At 39.1% G+C, this 18,843-nt stretch overlaps 1 long non-coding RNA gene across 1 annotated transcript; it reads left to right on the top strand.

The window, feature by feature from the left end:
* Positions 1-8,321: 8,321 nt before the first annotated feature.
* LOC136166113 (uncharacterized) lies at positions 8,322-13,278 on the top strand. Its single transcript, XR_010662852.1, has 4 exons — positions 8,322-8,428; positions 9,038-9,087; positions 9,303-9,408; positions 10,818-13,278. It is a non-coding gene; the product is annotated as an uncharacterized lncRNA (long non-coding RNA).
* Positions 13,279-18,843: the final 5,565 nt, after the last annotated feature.

The raw sequence follows: 18,843 nt of genomic DNA, 5'->3' as shown, positions 1-18,843 counted from the left end.
ACGGGGAGCCTGGTGGGCTGCAAAGAGTCAGAAAACTGAAGTGACTTAGCACACAGCATGATCCTATCAAGAGTGTTGAGTTGGGCTATTCACCTTCCTCTGAGGTTCAGCCTACCACAGGGTGGAGTCAACATCACAGATGGAGGGAAGACCCATGACCAAGCATCAGGGACCTGGGATACAGTTCTGGCTCTGCCCTGTTGACACTTTGCCCTGGAACAATCACCACCCTCAGTTTTCCCATCTGTAAAATGGAATAATTGGGCTAGAACCTTGATGATCTCCAAGGATCCTGTCAGCTTCAACATTCTACGTGTTTAAATGTTTTCTTAATCCCTAAAAAAAAAAAAAACAAAACACTTTTTATACACCTACCCCTGGCCCAGAGACGGAATTTATGTAGTCACCACCTCAGTGACAAGGAGTGTAAATCTGAGTACTTCTCTTAATGCCAGATGGCTTGCACTTTTATGGGTCTCAAAAGCTTAGAAAGCACATCCACAGACATTATCACTCATCGTGATTCTAGGATTGTAAGGACCCACTTTTAATCCACTTCCCAGTTGGAAAAACAGAAGATAAACCAGTTCAAATGTCAGGGTCAAGGCTCCAACCCAGGCCTCAACACCAAACTGAACCTTCTGTTCATGACAAATTGGAGTCTTAGAAATCAGGAGAACCAGTGAGTGTTTCTGGAGAATCTTGTTGTGCTGAGAACAAGACTCAAGAGGAAGACAAAAGGAAAAAAAAAAAAAAAAGATGGGAAATTAAGGCAAGGAGAGAGTCTTGAGGGAAATCAAAGATGTCAAGGTAAGTCCCAACAACAAACAGGCCACACTTAACTTCAAGTCTTTTCTTTTCCCAAGGGTTTGGGACATTTGATGATCCAGCAATAGAGCCCTTTTTGAGTCAGGTGATATTTTTGCAGAGGCCTCCTGTGGATGGAAAAATTGAGCACATAATTTTAAAGCCTCACATTTAATTTGACAGGCTTGCAACACATTTTGTTCTGAATCAGATGCCCCATTGTCCTTTTGTTCAAAGAGGAAATTAAAGTATAGGAGAGAAGACAAGCTCTGGTCTGTTGATATGTTTTGTATTTGGCCACAGGAAGGTCATTAAAATGCACTTCCAGCTCCTTGCAGGAAAATTTACATTTGAAGCAAAGCTAATTTACTTCTTTGCCTGGTGATATCCATTCTTTTCATCTATAATGAGTGATATACCCTTAAATTCTGGACTGGCGCTTCACTCACCATCATCAGAAAGTTGTGATGAACTCATTCTAAGCCCTGATGGGAAATACATCTAAGACAGAACGCCCAGGGAAAACACTAAGGTGCCGAGGAATATGTGTAACACAATCCCATCCAGGTGATTAACTGGCCCCAGGTCTGCAGCCTTCTGGGGTCATCCTACAGTCAAGCTCAGTTCATGTGCCCCTTGCACAGTGAGGCCAAAGAAACCAAAACATTGGAGACTGAAGCAGAGAAGTGTTTTCTGCAGGACTCCGCAAGGATTCCACGGACTGTACAGTCCATGGGGTCACAAAGAGCAGACACGGCTGAGCAACTTTCACTTTCATTCAAGGAGAATGGGTGGCTTGTGCTTAAAAGACTGGAACCCTTGATGGGTTTCAGGATACAGCTTTAATAGACAAAATCTGAAGGGAGGTCTGCAAGGTGTGTGACTTTCCTCTGACTGGTTGGTGGGGAGATAACAAGGTGGTGTTCCAGGAATCTCAGTCATCAGCCTTCTGGTTCCAACCAGTCTGGGATCCACTGTTTGTGCTCAGCCTGAAGTTACCATCAGGCTGCTGGAGGACTTTAGCTCCTATTGAAGAACTCATCCTGGATCGTGCCACCCCAGGACACTATCCCTGCACTATTGTTTCTTGACCGCATTTCCTTTGTTTGTACATTCCCTCACTTCCCTCATTAGTAGCAGCTTGAATCTGCCCTTCGAAACTTAGGAAAGTTCTTAGAGGCTAGCACCTTTTTCCTGAAAACAAGAAATGGGGGACACTGAAGGCTTTCATACCCAGGAGGGCCCCACAGGGTCCCACTCAGTTTCAACTCTTCCCTGTGATATACAAATAGAAAGATCCAAGCCTCCATCCCCTGGGATAGTAGACCCCCAATCCTAGTGACTCCCACTATTTCCAAAGATTCTTAAGAAATCCAAGGTCATACCATTCCCTACCTGGTGAGGACATCCTTTTATTTTATCAGGCAAAGCAGCCTAGTGCTCCTTAGTCTCAACCTCTCTCTGTGGATTGGGCAGTGGACCTTGTCTCTGAATTTTCAAAAAGTCCTTGAAAGTATATTGTTTTACCAAACAAAAGACCAGCGTTTTCCTAGAATAAAAGGCACATACAGCTGACAGCTTTTGAAGGTCTATTTTTTTTTTCTGTTTCTGCTAAAACTATATACAGATCTAGAAAGCAACAATCACATTTGAACAGAAGAGAGTTTAAGACTCCAAAGCCACCTTTTATGGGTGACTTATTTAACCCTTGAAAAAAGGACAGGGATAGATACTACTATTTTATTTGACACTCTCCATGTCTGAGTTGTCATAGAATAAAAGATTAAATTATAAATGTATAGCTTACTATTTACCCTCTCCTCTCTTTTAAGGAAGTTCAGCCTAGAGATTGCATCATTTGGGGAAAAAAAGGTTTTAGCCAGGGAGAGTTGGTAGCACTGTTTGGAGATGATAAAGAAGATGGGAAGAAGGAGAGAGAATGGGTGAGGAAGCTTCTGTAAGAACTTTGAGGGAGGGAGAGACCTCCAAATGTGAATGGCTAAGTAAACTGTGATACATCCAACAATGAAATATTATTTAGTGCTAAAAAGAAATGAGTTATCAAGCCATGTAAAAATGAAACCACACCTCAAATGGGACTTGAATCCACAACCTTCCAACTGAAACTGCACAACTCATCTCAAGACTTAATGAAGCTCAAGTTCTTTATGTCTCAAAACAAAAGGAATTCAGTGAGAGTCAAAGTGATAGGTTAAAAAGTGAATTTACTAATATAGGACACTCGTGAAGGATACATGTGGACAGGGAAGAGGGCCTTGTCCTGAGAACTAAGTGGGTTACATTTTTATAATTAAAGAAAAAGTGGAGAGGGAGAGAAAAACCACCTTCTTCTCTTCCTTTGTAGAGACGTTGCAGGAAAGTGGGACATGAGAGGATGATCAGTCCCAGGTCTTGGGTGAGTTCCTGAGCTAGACTATCAAGTAGGGCTCTTAGCTTTGTGCAGGAAAGAATTTAAAACCAAGCCATAATAAAGTGAAAGAAGGTTCATTGAGAAGGAAACACATTTCACAGGCAGAATGCAGTCATCTCAAAAGGCAAGAGTGGTGCCAAAATACAGGGTGGTTAGTTTTTATGGGCCAGGTAATTTCATAGGTTAATGAGTGGGAGGTTAATGAGTAGTTATTCCAACTACTTGGGGGAAGGGGCAGAGATTTCCAAGAATTGGGCCACCAACACCCACTTATTGGCCTTTTACACCTTTTACGGTAGGCCTTGGACTCCTCATGGTGCCTGGGGCTACATCATTTAGCATGCTAATGTATTACAATGAGCATATAATAAAACTCAAGGTCTCCTGGAAGTCAAATCTTCCAGCATCTTGGACCTAATTAGTTCTGACCAGTTTTTCTCATATCCTCAATGGCTATGTCATTCTTGCAAAAGTTGTGCCCTGCCTCCTTCCTCCTGCCTTAAAATCAGTATCCAAACAAGATGCATAAATCGCAACTAGCTGACATTTATATAAAGTCTACTTTAATTTATAGATTAAATTATAGACTTCTCAGTTCAGTTCAATCGTTCAGTCGTGTCCAGTCAGTCACTTTGCGACCCCCTCTCCAGCGCTAAGGATAATTTAAATGATTTTCTTAAAATTTAATAAGTATAAATCTGTAGGTAGCTTTGTTAGTTTAGGACCATAAATAGGGACAATTTGATTTGTTCACAAATTGTTTGGCAAATACAATTATGTCGGATAAAACAAATTTTATAATTTTAATTATAAAGTGATTTATGTAATAAATGGAGCAAAAGGCTGCTAATCTCTAAGGAAGATATAATCTCTAATTTTCACCAAATTGTGAAATGCAGGAAAAACTTTAGAAATGAAGAAACCATCAGTTTTAGAGCAAAGAAAAAGAAGTTTTGCTTTCCAAACATAATTCGTCTTGGCATACAAAACTAAACACACGTCAGAAAAGAGAAAGAGAAAAATAAACACACAATTCTTTACATTCAACTTTCGTTACGTAAAAGTTTGCCTAAGTTCCACCCCCTTTTGAGTTATCACAACACATAACATATAGCAGGTATCAGTTAGAAATAAATACATTTAGCCACAAATAACAGAAAATCCAACAAAGAGAAGCTTATATACACAGGGATTTGTTTTTTCTCATGTTACAAGGACTCCAAGGTTCTTCAGTCCAAGGTTGGGATAACTATATTATGGAGTCATCAGAGACCTAAGCTCCTTCTAACTTTCTTCTCTGTCATCTTTTGTTTGTGGCTTTAGTCTTTGTGGTCACAAAATAAAGTTGCTGCACCACCAAGCATAGTATCCACATTCTAAGTAGGAAGAAGTGTGAAGGGAAAAGGTTTAAAGGCAGAGGTTTTTCTCTTTAATGAGCTTGTGCTTTTTTGTTTGGAAAAGATATTCCTCCCTGCAGGGCAATCCTGATGCTAACTACCTGGAGTGAGGTCAAACTTCATAGGTTAAGGGCATCGTCCTCCTTAGACTACCCTCATGTCACACATCGACCACAAGCTTGCAGGGTGCCAGGCCACCTGTACTTCCAAATACCTAAATATAAATTTGGAGGTTCCCACTATCCTCTTGGGTTCAGTAATTTGCTAGAATGACTCATAGAACCAAGGAAATAACTATACTTATCATTATAGTAGTATTAGAGCAAAAGGATAGAAATCAAAACCAGTCAAAAGAAGAGAACCTAGACCCAGAGGGAGCGGGTAGAGAGGGAGGTGGGAGGGGGGATCGGGATGGGGAATACAAGTAAATCCATGGCTGATTCATGTCAATGTATGACGAAAACCACTACAATATTGTAAAGTAATTAGCCTCCAACTAACAAAAATAAATGGAAAAAAATAAAAGAAGAGACCCATAAGGCAAGGTCTGAGAGGATCCTATGCCTCATCCTCCTGGCACTTCAATGTGTATCACCAGCCAGAGAACCCGCCCCAACTTTGGAGAGCCAGAGTTTTTATTGGAGTTTTATTAAAGAGCGTGATTGATTGAATCATTTGACCGTCTAACTGAACTTCAATGCCCCTCCTCTCCCTGGAAGTCTGGCTAACCTCCTGGGCTCAAAGCCCCAACCCTCCAATCACAAGGTTGGTCTTTCTAGCGTGGCCAGCTGCCGTCCTGAAATTACTTAGGGGAAGACCCTGAGTCACTTCATTAGCATAACTCAGGAGTGGTCTAAAGGGTTTACCATGAAAAACACAGATCCTTCTACCACATAGGAAATCCCAAGGGTTAAAATGGTCCCCAGGAACCAAGGACAAAAGCCAGCTAAATTCTGTTTTATAGGACACTTCTTAGCTCCTCACTAAAGCCTGGAACTGTGTTCCATGGCCACCCCTGTTGTAAGGGAGGCTGGGAAACAAGGTTTTAAGTTTTACAGCCTCTAAGACAGAAACAGACAAGGAAAATATGATTGGAAATGGAGTTGAGTCAGCCCAGAATGTCTGCCATAATCATCAGCAATTTGGACATTTGAAAACTGAAGTTTTGCTCAGATTAAAACAAACTCCCTTTCCTTTTACATGGGACTTTATTTTCTAAAGTGTTAATTTTCTAACCATAAGACTGCTTTCTCTCACTTGTTGCAGAAATCCTAACAGTCTCCAAACCTGTGAATCTCAAGGAAGCAGCTTGGACTATGTGTGATTCATTTTGGTTGAGTTAAAAGAAGAGTAATTTCTTAGGTTTACACAGCCTTTTTAGAATTTACAAAACATACACTGCCCCATGTAAAGACATGCAGCACAGAGGAACATGCCAGGCAGATCTAACCATGTGAGGTTAAGCAAACCTTTCTGAGGTTAATAACACCTCCTAGAATCAGTATGTGGAGAAGGCAATGGCAACCCAATCCAGTACTCTTGTCTGGAAAATCCCATGGACGGAGGGGCCTGGTAGGCTGTAGTCCATGGGGTCGCTGGGAGTCAGACACGACTGAGTGACTTCACTTTCACTTTCATGCATTGGAGAAGGAAATGGCAACCCACTCCAGTATTCTTGCCGGGAGAATCCCAGGGACAGGGGAGCCTGGTGGGCTGCCGTCTATGGGGTCGCACAGAGTCGGACACGACTGAAGTGACTTAGCAGCAGAATCAGTATGAGAACTAAATAATAGAGCATAGCTGAAACACTTGAATCAATCCCTGACACTCAAAACTGTTTATCATGAATCCCATAATGATCCTTACCAAGTTCACTCTTCATGCTTAATCAAGGTTACTTCAATTCACAAGGCAGGGCTTAACCAAGTAGTCAAATCTAAACCCAGTATCTCTCCACTACATTGCTCTGGTTCTGCAGATTTACCACTCAGGGAATCAAGAATCAACCCCTTCCCATAAAAGGCATCTAGGTAAAGATATAATCCTCCCAATTGCTTATATGTTTATTATCTCTAGAGGTAATAAATATCCCCAACATGTGATGAAGCTGTCAACATTTTAGTAGGTATGTACTTTGACCAATTAATTGTTAATCCTATTAAGAAGACCAAACACATTCTATTCAAGTCTCAGATGACTTGTCATTTTTATCCTCCCAAGTGAACTACTGAGAAATAAAGATAGAGTAGCCTGTACATGGTAATCAACCACTATTACAGCTCAACTTTGAGGGAGGAGAGAAGTTGCATTTAACGATGTGAAAAGTACTTTTTAGTGCCTCGGCTTAAAGACTCAGGCTGTCAAAACAACCATTAATTTTCCCCAGCACCCCCAGCGCTGCTTGAAGTGGACGCTCTACAGATGTTTTACAAAAATGCTTCCCCTTCTGCTCACTGTTGTCAGCGGTTTACATGATTTGGGCAGCAGTTTCCAAAGAAACAACTGAGATAGGAATTGCCCACAACTGAAGAGGAAGTTTCTGGGCCTCATGGGCTTCTCCCTCTGAAACAGTGTGCCCCTTTTTATCAAGTCAGAGACACAGAAAGCTCAAAGAACCCATTGAACTTATTTCTGCCATCCCCATATTTGGAAGCTGGCTATGTTGAACATAAACAAATAAAAGACAGCTCCCATAGGTCCAAAAGCAGAAATGAAGGTGTATGTATTCTGAGTTGCTACTGAACTTCCACCTTCACATAAAAACTGCCCTACTTAAAAGTCCAGACCTAGGCAACCTCAACCAGAGATGAGCACAGGTCAGCAAATGACCCCCTGGACATGGCTAAATATTGCTTTAAATTTAGCCACACACACCAAGACACATTGTAATCAAAATGACAAAAATTAGAGAGAATATTAAAAACAGCAAAGGAAAAGCAACAAATAACATGCAAGGGAGCTCCTATAAGGCTATCAGCTGACTTTTTATTTAGACACAGTTGGCTTTAAAAAGTAGTTGTGAAGCAGTGCATGTCAACTAGGTCTCTCTGCCAGCACACAGCATCTTGATGGGAGGAAGGGAGGAAGAAGGAAGAGAAGATGGCAGGTGAGGTTTTACTGTGTGTTGACTACTTATTGAACCCTTTAACGTGTCCCATCTGACCCTCACAGCAAGAATGTGGCAAACTCAAGCCTATCTGACCCAAGCCCACACTATTTCAACCATGGTTCAATAAATTATTATGGTTTTAATAAAATGACTTAGAATTTTCATTCTAAATTGATTAATAAATATTTACTCCTCCTAGACCTCATATTGTTAAATAAAACAGAAAACATAACCCCTCCCAACAAATAGTAGTGCATCTTACCCAAGGAACCGGCAGTAATTCAAGCCAATATGAGTCCTATGTGGCACTAACTGATAATCTTTCTTTAAACTCAGCTGAAGATTGGTGGTCCCTCCCGGTTAGAAGGATGTGGCAGAGACTGTTAGTTGTCACTCAGTATTCTTTAGTAACAGAACCCTAATTTTTGCAGGGCACATTACCACCTAGCTTAGATTACATTTCTTAGTCTTCTTTGGTTATATAACTAGTTTTTGGTAAATAAGATGTAAGAAGCATTACATATTATTTCCAAGGAGTCTCCTTTTTAAGAAAAGGACCAGATCTTCTCTTTCTTTTTCTCAGTCCTACTACCTGGACCTCAGATGTGATGGCTGAAGCTCTGGCAGTCATTTTCAACCATGAGAACAATTGCTAAAACCTAGGGATGACAGAAGAGTGGGCTGGTAAGAAATTTATAATTTTTAGACTCCTTGTACACAGAAAAAATAAAATCTTAAGTGGCTAAGCCACTGTTATTTTGGCTAGGCAGAATCATTCATCTTAGAAATGTCAGCATGTCAAATAGCCATTTCATATCTTTAAGATACTAAAAGCACGGAAAGACATGGTTAAAATTTATGTAACAATGGGCAACACAAGCTGGGGAGAGGGACCTGGCAAAATACATTGGATTATAAAATAGAGTCCTGAGAAGTCTGCTGACCCAGCCAAATAGCGAGGAGCTGACATTCCCTGCTCTGTGGCTCCATATGGCAGGGCTTTCATCATCAAATGCAATGCAAGATCCCTGATAGACTCTTGAGTGAAAAAGAAAAGTAGTTTTAAAGGGCAGAGAAGGCAACTGGGGAAATCAGAATAAGGGCTGTGTCTCAAATAATATTATGTATCACTGTTGATTTTTTTGAAATAATAATAAAAACTTCGGGGAGGAATCTGGGTGAAAGTATTCTAGGTGTTCACTGTATTATTCTTTCAACTTTTCTTTTTTCTAAGAATTTTGAAAATTTTTATTCTGAAATTTTTTTGTTTCATTTTTTTTTCAAAATAAAAAGATAGAAGTGGGGAGACAGAAGAAAAAGGACTGAGTAGAAATGGACCCAAGGTAAGAATCTCTCCCTATCATCTTACTATTTGGGGAGAAAATACTATTTCAAACCTTTGGTGACAGTCACTGCATCTGGCTCATGTTATTTTTTTTTTAATTTGAAGCTATTCAAAAATCACTTTAATCCCAATGAAAAGCATTTATTCATATTACATTTATTTATTGAACAGCTATTATCTTGTACTATGGATCACCATCTGTGCCTGTTTTAGAGAATGAAAAGTGAAGTGAGGGGCAACCTCTATCCATATTCCTTTGTCCAGTAGCAAAGACAAACATTAAAAGAGAAAGCAATTTCTGAGAAGATGGTAAGCTGAGGTAAGTGACTTTTATCTTAGCTCCCAAAAGATTATTAAAGACACCTCAGTGTCAGTTTAGAAATGGGAACTAGGAAGGAGATAGACCAGCAGCCGAGAACTAGAAAGCAGATTCCATGTTCTCATTGCATTTAGATAGCGCCCACTCAGGAGTTGGGCAAATGACAGATATGCCTTGAGGAGCCGGAGGGCTTTAACAGCCACTATCTTGTGGAAGAGTTCACTGCTGTCTGGAGGCCATTAGGGAACTGGAAGAGAAATTCTTGCTCCCCTTATAGTGGTTCACCACGAAAATCAGACACCAACAGAGACCGGAGGAGTAGATCTGCTGTCTGAAAAGTTTAGGCACATGGCAGCTGAAACAGGACAGACTTGCCATGCAATGGTCCCCCCGAAGCCTTCTGACAGAGAAAGACAAGTTCCAGAATAAACCATGTCCTAATTCTGAGCAGCTGAAGAGGATCTTTTCAGAGTGAATAGAAAAGGACCAGAGTCTTTAAATTTCATTCTAACTCATATAGCATCTACTTCTTCCTATGTCTTATAGAAATGAGCTCCATAAGTATTGTGGTTATATGTTAATAGAGATTTTCTGGGCCAGTATATCCCAAAGTGTTCTTGAGCTATTCACGTGGTTTTGGGGGTGGGGGAGGAATACGGTATGGTCAAGAAAATTTGGGAAGTACCAGATTAAATAAAGACAAAGATGTTTATTTACTACAAGATTTTTCAGAGCCTTCAATATGCTAATATTCACTGAATTTCTGTGAATAGAATATACTAATAATGTTGCATCTCCCAAATGTATTTGACCATGGAACTCTTGTACCACAAAGCAGTCTCATAAAATTGATGCTCTTTCTTTTAGTTCATTGATTATGTCGCCACCTATTTTAGTAACTCTAGCTGTCCAGCTTGTTGCAGCTTGTTGTCATACTTAGTACATCAAATCCTGACTAGGGTGTATAATGAAAAGAGCATTATAAGTTCAAGCTTTGCAGTTTCCCTTGCCTCTCCCCTTTCTCTTCAAGTACTTATGAAAATATAAGAGAACATTAAAAAGACTTTGTCAGATTCAAAAACAAGATAAACATTTCTGTGGGCACCGAGTGGTACACAGGAATAAAATCACAAGGCTTCCAGGCTCTGTTCACAGAGTAAGCCAACCAGCTAGAGATTTTAGGTCCCATGGAATCAAAGAGGCTAACAGTGCTTCAGGCAAGATAGGGATTCAGGGCCAGACTTGATTCTTAAAACTCAGGGTTTGGAGTAGAGCTGTTCTAATAAAAGAATGCTGAAAATAAAAGCTACCACCAGATATTTCCTGGGGACTAGAAGTTACATAAAACTGTACACTTAGACAGCAAAAGCAGGCAGGACCTGGCTCAAGATTCACTCTACTCTACGCAGGATCTACTTGTTCCCCCAAGAACTGCATGGACCTACAATACTGCCAGTGGCTTCATGGGAAGAGAGGCCTGAGCTGATAAAATAAACTGCTAGATGTGGGGAGTAAAGGAGGGTGGTGGGCACAGAGAAAGACAGGAAAAATCACTTCTCCACAAGAGGAGGCAGCAAATCCAATAAAGAAGCAAACAGAGATGACGAATGTTAAGAAAGACTGCCAACAAATCAATCAGCAGATAAGTTCTCTCTGATGAAAGGAAAAAAATATAAAATAAGGATATTTGATACTGACAGAAATCTAGAAATAAGACTTATTTTTTTTTTAAAGAATGATATTTCATGAAGAGAAGAGGGTAAAATAAAATGAGAACTGATGGGTGTTTAAAAAAAGAAAGACCAATTAAAAATTCTGAAAAAATTCCCAGAATGTGGCATTGACTGATAGAGAGGAAAAATAAAAACAAGCATTTAAAAGATGTGATGCTCACATTCAAGTCTAACAGGATTTCCAGAAGAACAGAAAACTGGAAAAGAGAGAAAGAATATTCAAGGAGATAGTGACCAAGAAGTCTCCACAACTAAGGAAAAATGTGAACCCTCTCACTGAAAGTTCACATTGAGTGCTGAGCAGCATAAATAAAAATAAACTGATACCTCAGTACATTACGGTAAAACTATAGTACATCAAGAGTAAAAAAGAAAACTTTAAAAACTGCCAAAGGGAAAAGCCAAATTAACTACAAAACAAAAACAAAACCAACCCTATTAGACTATCAGATTTCTCATTAACAATGACACATGTCAGAAGATAAGAGAGTGTTTTGAAGTGTTGAGAGAAAATAACTGTCAACCAAGGCTCTATACTCAAACAAGCTAGTTATCCAAGATTAAGGGATAAAGACATTTTAAGATATACAAAAATGAAAAGTGTTTCTACATTCTGACATTGGCTGAACAACTACTAAAGGGTTTGCTTCAATAAAAAGAAAAAAAATCCAAAAGAACTGAGAGTCAAGAAATAGTCATGATTAGAAAAATTGATAAAGATATTACATAGTTATTGACTATATTCCATATTACATAGACATTACATAGTTACTGTAGTCATACAAAGATATTACATAGTTATTGACTACATTCCTGACATTGTACATTTCATACCCATGACTCATTTACTTTGCAACTGGAAGTTTGTACCTCTTGATATCCCTCATCTATTTATTTTCTCCTTCATTCCCCTCTCATCTAGTACCCATATGCTTGTTCTCTTTATCCACCAGTCTGTTTCTGTTTTGTTTTGTTTGTTCATTTGTTTTGTTTTTTGGATTCTTCATATAAGGAAATCATACATTTGTCTTTCTGTCTGACTTACTTTACTTACCATAATACCCTCTAGGTCCATCCACATGGTCACAAATGGCAAGATTTCATTCTTTTTTATAGCTGAATAATACTCCATTGTGTGTATGTAGAGAAAATACATACTACATCTCTTTTATCTATTCACCTATTGACGTACACTAGGTTACTTTTCATATCTTGGCTATTGCAAATAATGCTAATATGAACATAGGGATGCATATATCTTTTCTAATTACTTCAGATAAATACTCAGGAGTGGAATTGCTAGATCATATGATAGTTCTATTTTTAATATTTTTGAGGAACCTCTAATGGGCTTCCCTGGTAGCTCAGATGGTAAAGCATCTGCCTACAATGCGGGAGACCTGGTTTGATCCCTGGGTCGGGAAGATCTCCAGGAGAAGGAAATGGCAACCCACTCCAGTATTCTTGCCTGGAAAATCCCATGGACTGAGGATCCTGGTAGGCTACAGTCCATGGGGTCGCAAAGAGTTGGACACGACTGAGCGACTTCACTTCACATACTGTTTTCCATAGTGGTTGCACCAGTTTACATTCCCACCAACAGTGCACAAGAGTTCTCTTTTCTCCACATTCTCATGAACACTTGTTACTTGTTGTCTTTTTGATAATAGCTGTTCTGACAGGTATGAAGAGATATCTCATTATGGTTTTCATTTGCATTTCCCTGATGGTTAAAGATGTTGAGCATCTTTTCATGGGTGTTGACCATCTGTATGTCTTCTTTAGAAAATTGTGTATTTATATCCTCTATTTTTCAATCATGTTGTTTGCTCATTTTTTCATGTTGAGTTGTATGACTTCTTCGTATGTTTTCAATATTAACCCCTTGTGAAATATATCATTTGCAAATATCTTCTCCCACTCAGGAGAGTGGCCATTTTGTTTTGTCGACAGCTTCTTTCATTGTGCAAAAGGTTTTTAGTTTGATTAGGTCCCATTTATTTATATTTGTTTTTGTGTCCCTTGCCTGAGGTAACAGATCCAAAAAAGTATTGCTAAGACTAATGTCATATAGCTTACTGCCTATGTTTTCTTCTGTGAAATTTTATGGTTTCAGGTGTACTTTTATATCTTTAGTCCATTTCAAATTCATTTTGTGCATAGTGTGGGAGCTTTGTCTAGTTTGATTTTTTTGCAAGTAGATGTCCAGTTTTCCCAACACCATTTATTGAAGATACTGTCTTTTCCCCATTATATATTCTTGCCTCTTTTGTCATAGATTAATTTCCCATGTAAGTGTAGGTTTATTTCTGGGCTCTGTTCTGTCCCATTGATTTTTGTGTCTGTTTTTATGCCAGTACCACACTGTTTTGATTACTGTAGCTTTGTAGTTTAGTTTGAAATCAGAGAGTGGGTTTTAAGATTATTTGGCTATTTGGGGTCTTGTGTTTTCATACGATTTTTAAAATAATTTGTTCTACAAAACTATGTAAAGCAATTATCCTTCAATTAAAAAATAAATAAATTTTAAAAAATGATTTGTTCTAGTTCTGTGGAAAATGCCAATCATATTTTGATAGATATTGAACTGAATCTGTAGATTGCCTTGGGTAGTATGGTCATTTTAACAATATTAATTTCTTTAGTACAAGAAAGAGTATATATTTCCATGTGTTCATGTTGTCTTCAATTTTTTTCATCAGTGTCTTACAGTTTTCTGAGTACAGGTCTTTTCCTTCTTATTTAGATTTATGCTTAGGTATTTTATTCTTTTGATGTTGCTGTAAACAAGATTTTGTTCATTAATTTCTCTTTCTGACAGTTTGTTGTTAGTGTATAGAAATTCAACAGACTTCTATGTATTAATTTTGTATCCTGCAACTTTACCAAATTCATAATGAGCTCTAGTAGCTTTCTTCTTTCCAGGTAGCTCAGTGGTAAAGAACCCGCCTGCCAATCAGCAAACATGGGTTCTATTCTTGGGTCGGGAAGATACCCTGGAGAAGGAAATAGCAACCCACTCCAGTAGTCTTGCTTGGGAAATCCCATGAACAGAGATGCCTGGTGGACTACAGTCTATGGGATCACAGAAGAGTCAGACACAACTTGATGACTAAACAATAACAACAACAAAAATTTTCTGGTAGCGTGTTTAGGATTTTTTATGTATGATATCATGTCATCTGCAAATAATGACAGTGTCACTTCTTCCTTTCCAACTTGGTTTCTTTTCCTTTTCTTGTTTGATGGCAGTGTCTAGGACTTCCACAACTATGTTGAAAACAGTGTCATGAGTGTGAATCCTTGTCTTGTTCCCGATCTTAGAGGAAATGTTTTTAGTTTTTCATCATTATGATATTAGCTATGAACTTGTCATAGATGACCTTTATTATGCTGAGATATGTTCCTTATATATCCACTTGGTTGAAAATTTTTTAATTATAAATGGATGTTGAATTTTGTCAAAACTTTGCCTGCGTCAATTGAGATGATCATACGGTTTTTATTCTTCAATTTGTCAAGGCAATTTATCACATTGATTAATTTGTGGAAATCAAACATCTTTGTATCCTGGGATAAATTCCACTTAACCATGATGTATGCCTCTTGATTGGAATGCATGACTAAATCCCATTTACTTATACTTTGTTGAGGATTTTTGCATCTATTTTTATCAGTGATATTGGCCTTTAATTTTCCCAGGGTCACGGAAAGAAAGATCTTGACTTCCATGGATGGGGCTTTCTATAGTTTCTCTGTCATGTTCTCTGTAGAGAAATGGTATTGTCTCTTCAAAAAAAGTGACTTTTTACATGTGGAGTGTATCTCTATTAGTTAACTATTCAATCATGATAAGTCACTCTAAAATGTAGTGACTCAAAACAGCCATGTTTATTATCCCACAGCTTCTACAAGTCAGGAGTCTAAGAAAAGATTAGCTGGGTTCTTTGCTTCAATATCTCCTATGTGCCTGCAATCAAGACATCAGTCTGGGCTACAGTCATCTCAAGGTTTGACTGGGAAAGTATATGGGTCCCAACTCACTCATGTGGCTGTTGGCAGGATTTAGTTCTTTATCAGCTGTTGAACTGAAAACTTCACTTCCTTACTGCTTGCTGCTGGTTGGAGCTGCTCATCAATTCTTTGTCACATAGGTCTCCTCATAGGGCAGCTCACAACATGGCAGTTGGCTTTATCAATATGAGAGAGCTAGCTGAACAGAAGTCACAGTCTTGAATGACAATCTCAGAAATGACATCGCATTACTTTTGCCATATGCATTAGAAGCAAGTCCCTAGGTCCAGCTCACATGCAAGAGGAGGAGATTCCACAAGGGCATGAGTATCAGGAGACAGTAATCTTTGGGGGCATCTGCCTACCATTGCATTTGAATATTACTCCATCAATACAGGGGTCAGAGAAACATAACCCTTCCTCATTTTCCTGTAACAAGTTCTATTCTGAGCTTCATTCTTAAAAGATGAAAGTTTGATCTTTGTTAAGTCAGAACTCCCTGACCCATTCCTCAAGGTTGAAATTTCAGGGAGATTGTAAAGGGGAGTTATAGTCTTGCATGGGGAGTGAGGGCTGATGAGTCCTCAGTGTCAACTGTCCTCATGGGTCACTGCTGCCATTCATGGTTTCACAGTCCTTCTAGGCCCAGTTGACCTCCTAAAACTTCTGCACCCAGCTTTAGAGCATCTTTCTGCTTCTTCCTGGCCAATCATGAACATAAGGACTCTATAGGCCTCATTGAACCTACTGCTTAACCATTCACTGAAGCATTCCCTTTTGGAGTTCTGGATATGTCTTACAATGACTATTATAGAAGGCAATTGCAGAAACTCAGCCCTCTGAATTTCATATCCCTCTCTGTCTTGCCTTCTCTGCAAGATGCTGCCCGGAATCAGCAGCCCGTGTCCTTCTCTCTGAAGGAATACAAGTTCAGCTAGGTTCAGCCTTCTGATGGAAGGAGTGACATTTTAATCCATCACACTCACTAAAGTTCCTTTATTCCCTCCTCTTGAGAATCTAAGTGACACCTTCACATAGCCTTCCTTCCTCACTCTTCTTTACTTGAAACTTCAGGCACTGAATTTTCTTGGGAAGATAAGAACATATCAAGATCATCTGCTCTGGATTTATAAACTTCTACCCGAGGAAAAGAAAGAAACTAAATAAATTTTACTCTCAGAAGATAAGTAGAAATGTCAGATCGGGGCAATGATAAAGTACAACTTATTGTTTGGTATCAGCTCCCATAAACGCAATCACAAAGATTGTAAATAGAATTCAGTTTTTTTGTTTGAAGTCTGGTATTTCTCCTAACTAATTGCATTTACGTGATCTATTTGTTAATTGTTTAGAAGCAGCTGGCCCAAAATAAATGCAGACAATGATAGTAATTTGCATATGGTTTTTAAAAAATTATAATTAAAGTTCCAGAAAAAAGTTTGAACCTTTACAATGTAGAAGAGTTATGCAAGACTGTGTTTTGCAGGACATGCCCATGGAAAGTAAAGAATGTGAACACACCGAATTTGTCCAATTGACTACCTGAGTTGGGAAAATCCCCTGAAAGGGAATGGCAACCCACCCTGGTATTCTTGCCTGGAAAATCCCATGACAGAGGAGTCTGGTAGTAGCAGTCCATGGGATCACAAAGAGTTGGACACGACTAAGCAACTAATATTTCACTTTCTGTCTTCACTAAAACATTAAAGTTAAGTGGAGTTTTTGGCACTTCATTGTGGGGAAAAAAAAGAAGTAAATCATTAGAAAACATTAACAGCTGATTCATTGAAGCAAAACAAAACTTTGTTCTAGAAGCAGTACACGTTCAATTTTAATCTCTTGCAATTAGAGAGATGCACTCAGTCCTGTAAATCAAAAAATAAAAAAGGTTCAAATTTAATCAACACAGGGGCAGATGAGGCATATTTAAAAGATTTCAGCATCAGAATGGAAACAAAGTGTCCTTTGCCACTCAATTAACCAGAGAAATCAATTGATAGCCTGAACAATCCAATAATGCAAGTGAGCTAGCATCTGTTTTTATTCAGAGTCAATTTTATTGTTATTAATAATAATAGCTATGATATATCAAATATTATCACATGCTTTAGTGTATTAAGTAAATTATTTAATTCTCACAATAACTCTATGGATTAGTCTCCTTGGGCTGCCTTAGCAAAATACCACATTTTGAGTGGCTTAAACCAGTGGTCCCCAACAGTTTTGGTACTAGGGACCGGTTTCATGGAAGACAATTCTTCCATGGACTGTGGGGTATGGAGATGGTTTCCAGATAATTCAAGCACATTACATTTACTACACCGCCCCACTGCTGATCTGAAGGAAGCAGAGCTTAGGAGGTAATGCGAGCAATGGGGAGCAGCTATAAATACAGATGAAGCTTCACTCACCTGCCTGCCATTCACCTCCCGCTCTGCAGCTTGGTTCCAACAGACCAGTAGCAATCTGTGGCCCAGGGGTGGGGGACCACTAGCTTAAACAACAGAGATTTATTTTCTCACAGTTCTGGAGTCTAGAATTCCAAGATCATGTCTGCAAGGTTTCTGTCTTCTGAGGACTGTGAGGGAAGGAGCTGTCCCCGGCCTCTCGGCTTGTAGACAGCCACCTTCTCCCTGCGTCTTCACGTCATCTTCTCTCTGTATGTGTCTGCATCCAAATTTCCTCCTCTTCTAAAGACACCAGTCACAGTGTACGAGGGCCCATCCTAATGGTCTTATTTTAACTTAATCATCTCCTTAAAGATCCTGTCTCTAAATACGACCACATGCTGGGAGACCCTATTTCCAAATTCAGTACTAGGGGTTAGGATTCAACAGATAGATTTTGGAGGAAGGTACAATTCAACCGATAACAGATTTATATTCCCCATTTTACAGCTAAGGAAATAGGCCCAGAACGATTGCTACTTGTTCAAATCTCCAGTTAGTAGCAGCGGAGCCAAAACAAACCCAGATCTGTCGAAGTCCAAAGCCCAGCTCTTAACTATGATACTACACTGCTGCTTTTAATAATAACCATAGGGATTTGGCAGAAAATAAAATTCTGTAAAACAATTATCCTTCAATTAAAATAAATAAATAAAATTAAAAATAATAGCCATATGGATCTTTTCCCATCTTCCATGGGGGTCCCTAAGTGGTTCCTCCCCTCCATTCCCAACCTTCACCACCCCTACTTCCATCACTACCACCTCCACCTTCCAAGTGCTCACAAGGGAGACACCCCTGGATTTCTCTGAATTATATTTATGCTAAATTTCACAAAGGCTCCCTCGGCTTCTCAACCCACCAGCCAATAAATCAAGCCAAGACAACGAGCTCAGGTGAGAATATAAAAGGCCTCCAAAGTAATATATATGCTCATTGCACAGCTGTCTCTCTCTCACAGCTCACCTACTTCACGAGTGTCTCCTAATCCCTTACATACCTTCTCAGTAGAACAACTTGCCCCTCTCTTATGCTCCAGAGAGGCTTTACTCAAACAACTACACTTTATTATGAGTATTTATTTTCATATCTGCTTCTCCACCAGATTGCAAGAAAGAAGCTATACCTTATTCATTTCTGAGTCTCTGGTATTTAGCATTTTTCAGTACTTATTGGCGATTACTTACTAAGTTCTTGATGAGTGAATGAATGAATGAATTCTCTACTCTACACTTTAAGAT

Source organism: Muntiacus reevesi, chromosome 4 (assembly GCF_963930625.1).
Source record: "Muntiacus reevesi chromosome 4, mMunRee1.1, whole genome shotgun sequence".
Lineage (NCBI taxonomy): Eukaryota > Metazoa > Chordata > Mammalia > Artiodactyla > Cervidae > Muntiacus > Muntiacus reevesi.
This window is presented reverse-complemented; position numbering and strand designations above follow the sequence as displayed.